This window comes from Ornithorhynchus anatinus, chromosome 7 (genome assembly GCF_004115215.2).
Source record: "Ornithorhynchus anatinus isolate Pmale09 chromosome 7, mOrnAna1.pri.v4, whole genome shotgun sequence".
Classification (NCBI taxonomy): Eukaryota; Metazoa; Chordata; class Mammalia; order Monotremata; family Ornithorhynchidae; genus Ornithorhynchus; species Ornithorhynchus anatinus.
The window spans coordinates 31,811,882-31,817,475 of NC_041734.1; the positions used below are offsets into that span (position 1 = coordinate 31,811,882).

A 5,594-nucleotide genomic window follows, 5' to 3' on the forward strand; every position below is an offset into this window, starting at 1 on the left:
AACCAGCATGTTTTTCAGAGAGTATGGGATCCATGATGCTGTACATCAAGATATACATTTACAGAGCTATTGTGTTAGCCAACCTTGAATGACTGGATGGAAGGAAGCTGAAGGTGGTGATGTCCAGGGCTAGAAGTTGGTGGTGCAAAAATGATGGGATAGGGGGATAATGGAGTTTGAGGTTAGAGGAGAGTTAGGAGTTGAAGGTGTATGCTTTGGTATCTAGGAATAGGAGGGTTCTGAGAGATTCCAGTAAGGGTGAGAAAGCCTGGGATTGGTGTAGTGGGTTTAAAGTTCAGAGTTTGTGATGGAGTGTGAAGATAGAATTCAAGGAAGAGGGGATGAGGATGAGGAGGCAGGTTAGAAGATTGAACTTGGAAAGAGGTAAGTCAGAGTTGTTGAGGATAGAGGTATAGCACTGTTTAGAGAGGATTAGATTTAAGCATATGTTGACGCTGGTGAGTGGCAGAAGTGGGATGTAACAAAAGGTTAGAGGTGCTGAAGAGCCAAAAAGAGCAGCTACCTGAGAGAAGTAGCCTCGTAGCATGCAGCAACCGCAGACAAGAGGATTTTTTGCGCAAAGGTTTCATGAAGCATGTAAGGCAAAGCCATAATCAATGGTGAGGTATGCAAGCAGCCATCAATCAAGGACCTATCTTCCCTTGTGCCCAGAGTGCAAAGGACTTTCAGTCTTCTCGGCCAGACCTGCCTCCATAAATTACAACACTCTCACCATCATAATCTTCAAATATGAAGGATAGCTTTTTTATTTATGGTATTTGGTAAACTCATTCTATGTGCTAGGCACTATACTAAATGCAGAGAAGCAGCGTGGCTTAGTGGAAAGAGCAGAGGCTTGGGTGTCAGAGGTCGTGGTAGGACTCAGTCCTGGTCCCACGTGGGGCTTGTAGTCTCAATCCCCGCCTTACAGATGAGGTAACTGAGGCACAGAAAAGTTAAATGACTTGCCTTAGGTCACACAGCAGACAAGTGGTGGATCCTGGATTAGGACCCAGGTCCTTCTGATGCCCAGGCCCATGCTCTATCCACTAGGCCACACTGTTTATTCTACAAACTTTTCAATAATAGAGTGTTAGACATTCCAAAGCAGATGACTGAAGTCTCTATGTGGTAGGACCACTTCCTCAGTGAAGAGAAAATTGTGACTGTGACTGTATAACTAAACTAAGAGGACAAGTATTTAAATTCATCTTAATTCTGAGGCACTGTAAAGAATCCATTCATTAGTTAGCTCTTCGAGGAAACCAAACTAGGTAGTAGGTGATATGTGACCAAAGCATTTAATTAGAGTTTTCTTTAAAGAATGTGAAAAAAGAATCCTCCCGGTTCTTGACAGAGGTGTGGGCTATTAATAGCTGACACAATCATCACTTTTTCTCCACAAAGGTGAAGCAGAATCTTTAGCATCTGCCCTTCTGAAATAGTACTTTGACAGTTTTCAAGATGCAGAACCTAGGTTACTAGTTAGAATGGAATAATGTGACAAACAAAGAGCTTTCCCAAACCAGGGGAAAAAAGCAAACCTAATCCTTGCATCTGGAAGGTCAAACACCGACAGGTCGCCCATTTTGAAGTTGGACAAAATTGGCAAAGTGCAATCCCTCAGGCTGCTATCCGAGACGCGGGGAGGAAAACGAATCATGATCCCTAAGCATAGTTCCAATTTCTGCAACTGATTATGAGGCATTAAGAAAGCCATTTAACCTCAGTAAAGTGAAGAGAGATAATATCTTGAAGTAGGACTTTAAAACCTATCAGAAAAATTTGTCAGCTAAGGCTTGTAGCCTGCTTTGATTTTTCTACAGCAAAAAGGAGACATAAAATACTGGGACTTATTAACGTTTCACATTCTTAGTAGTGCCTACATTTGGAAGGATAGGAAGCATGGTTATTTAATCAGAGCTGTAGGCACCATCTGGGTAGCTGGGATCCAACCTAACAAAAAAGAGAAAGGCAGAAATGTTACATTTGGTTCCTTCCTTGGAAAGGTAACACAAATGAGAGTTACATTTAGTGACAAATGGGTTAGAGTTCAAAGATATCAGGAAATTGATCAGTTGATCATTTCTCCTCTTCAAAGCCTTATTGAAGGCACATCTCCTCCAAGATACCTTCCCTGACTAAGACCTCCTTTCCTCTTCTCCTACTCCCTTCTGCGCTGCCCTAACTTGCTCCATTTATTCACCTCCCCCCCAGCCCCACAGCATTTATGTACATATCAGTAATTTATTTATTTATATTACTGTCTATCTCCCCCTCTAAACTGTGAGCTCGTTGTGGGCAGAGAATGTGTCTGTTTATTGTTATATCCTACTCTCCCAAGCACTAAATAATAATAATAATAATTATTATTATTATGGTATTTGTTAAGCACTTACTATGGGCCAGGCACTGTACTAAGCACTGAGAAGAAGCAGCATGGTTTAATGGAAAAAGCATGGGTTTGAGAGTCAGAGGTTGTGGGTTCTAATACTGGCTCCGCCACTTGTCAGCTGTGTGACTTGGGCAAGTCACTTAACTTCTCTGTGCCTCACTTACCTCATCTGTAAAATGGGGATCAAGACTGTGAGCCTCATGTAGGACAATCCAATTACCTTATATCTACCCCAGAGTTTAGAACAGTGCTTGGTACATAGAAAGTGCTTAACAAGTACCATCATCATTATCACTGGGGTGGTTACAAGCAAATTGGGTTGGACACTGTTCCTGTCTCACATAGAGCTCACAGTCTTCATCATCATTTTGCAGGTGAGGTAACTGAGGTCCAGAGGAGTGAAATGGTTTGCCCAAGACCACACAGCAGATAAGTGGCAGAGCCAGGATTAGAATTCATGACCTTCTGACTCCCAGGCCAATGCTCTATCAACTACACCATGCTGCTCCTCTGCAAATACTATTCTCTGCCCCCATTGTGAGTCAATAAGTATCCAATAAGTACTCAATAAATTATTAGGAAGAGAATAATTCAGTAAAGTTGGTAGACATGATCCCTGCCCTCAAGGAGCTCACAGTCTAGAGGAGGTGGTCATTAAAATGAATTACTGATAGGGGAATGGGAAAGCAAATAAGATTATTTTGTAAAGACTTCTGTATCTGATGATGAAGGGTAATATGACAGAGTATTGCTATTTTGGCCTACCTAATCATTGCTTGGAGGAAGTTGGAAGCCCTGCTGATGATGCTGATGGGTCATTCAATCATTCTTTCAATCACATTTATTGAGGACTTATTGTATGGAGGATTATCTCAAAGTTAGACCTTTAGAGTGTCTGTCTTTCAACCATAGCAGACTTGAAGTTATATGGGACCAGCATGGCCTAGTAGGAAGCTCCCAGGACTGGGAGTCAGGAGATCCGAATTCTAGTTTCAACTCCACTAGTTGCCTGCTGTGTGACCTTGGTCAAGTCGCTTTCCCTTGTCTGTAAAATTGGGGTAATATACTTGTTCTGCCTCTTAAACTGTGAGCCCCATGTGGGACAGGGACTCTGTTCACCCTGGATTATCTTGTTTCTACCCCAACTGTTAACATTTTTTTTTGGCATGGTAAGTGCTTCGTTATCACCATCATTATCATTATGAAGGTTAAGAAAGAACAATAATAATAACAATGGTATTTGTTAAGCTCTTATTTTGTTCCAGACACTGTAGTAAACTCTGGGGTAGATACAAGCTAATCGTGTTGAACACAGTACATGTCCCACATAGCGCTCACAATCTCAATCTCCATTTTACAGATGAGGTAACTGAGGCCCAGAGAAGTGAAGTGACTTGCCTAAGGTCACAGAGCAGACAAGAGGCAGGGTCAGAATTAGAACCCAAGTCCTTTGACTCCCAGGCCCATTCTCTATCACCAGGCCATGCTGCTTCTCAATCTAATGACCATTTTTTTTGTCACTTTATGGAGGGTAAAGGTTAAGCCTCGAAGCAGCAGGGCAGGGAGAAGAGATGGGGGTAAAGGAGGAAAGGAAACAGAAGAGGGATAAAGGAACGAGGACAAAAAGGACAAAGGAAATAAAGGAAAAAGGGAAAATGGAAAATCAGTCAATCAGTCAATATTTGCATTTACTGTGGGAAGAGCACTGTACTAAGCTCTGGGAGAGCGCTATAAAGCAGAGTTGGTTGACATGTTCCTTGCCCACAAGGAGTTTACTGTTTAGATGAGGAGACAGATGTTAACATTAATTATAGATATATACATAAGTGCTGTGGAACTGAGGGTGGGGTCAATATCAAGTGTTTAAACGGTACAAATCCAAGTGCTTAGGTGATGCAGAAGGGAGAGGGAGTAGGGGAAATGAAGGCTTACTCAGAGAAGACCTCTTGGAGGTGAGTGACTTTAATAAGGCTTTGAAAGTGGGGAGAGTGGTAGTCTTTCAAATTTGAAACGGGGAGGAATGAAGAAGAGACAGAAGAGAGGTCAAGGGTGAGAGGGGCAGCCCATCTCTATCTGTGTCACCACTTCCAGCTAATGGCCCTGAGGTTCATATTTCCAGGGCTGGTTAAATCAGCCAAGGCCACCACCAGTGCCAGCACTTCATCCTGGGTAAAAACAAGGCAGGGTGTGGCAGCCACAATTTCTATACTGGGCCTGGTGGTACCATGAAGCATGTAGTTTCATCTCTGTCAGAAACTCCTAACCAACCACATTACCAGCGAGGGCCAGGAAAATTGTGATGTTGATACCAAATAACTGATGGCTGTGGCTGCTGAAGAGAAGGAGGAAGAGGAGGTTACCCAACTGCTCAGCCTCCTCTTCCTTGCTGCTATGTGGCCAGCATCTGTGACTGACAGTCTCCAGCTTTGTCCTGGTTTTGCATATTATTTCAGTATTTTTATCCTTCCTCATGTGTCTGTCTCTCATCCCCTCTCCACTCTCATTTTTAGATTGTCAGGGTCTTGAGGTCCAGGGTCATGTCTGTTTTTTGGGTTTTTTTGGAAATCGATATTTGTTAAGCACTTGCTATGTGTCAGGCACTATACCAAATGCTGGGGATCTTGCCTTATGCTGTCGAGTCATCCCCAGCCCATAATGACATCATGGACACATTTCTCCCGGAATGCCCCACCTCCATCTGCAATCATTCTGCTAGTGTATCAGTAAAGTTTTCTCGGTAAAAATACGAAAGTGGTTTACCATGGCAACTCCATCAAGTCTTTCCCATACCACTGCTGCCCAGCACAGGTGAGTTTTGACTTGTAGCAGATTGCCTTCCACTTGCTAGCCACTGTCCAAGCTAGGAATGGAATGGATAGGCCTCTGCTTGACTCTCCCTCCTGTAGTCAAAACTGGTGGAGTACTGGAAACTCTCCAGGTGTGACCCTGAGAGGGGAGTGCTGGGGATAGGTACAAGCTGATCAGGTTAGACACAGTCCATGTCCCTCATGGGGATCACAAATTTAACCCCCATTTTATAGATGAGGTAACTGAGGCAGAGAGAACTTAAGTGATTTGCCTAAGGTCACACAGCAGACAAGTGGTGGAACTGGCATTAGAACCCACATCCTTCTGATTCCCAGGCCCAAGCTCTATCCACTTGGCCATGTTGCTTCTTGTGTATTCTTGCTAATTCTCC

General features: G+C 43.3%; 1 non-coding gene across 1 annotated transcript; it reads right to left on the reverse strand.

Moving 5' to 3' along the window:
* Positions 1–5,213: 5,213 nt before the first annotated feature.
* LOC114813642 lies at positions 5,214–5,351 on the reverse strand. Its single transcript, XR_003761359.1, has one exon. It is a non-coding gene; the product is annotated as a small nucleolar RNA SNORA7 (small nucleolar RNA).
* Positions 5,352–5,594: the final 243 nt, after the last annotated feature.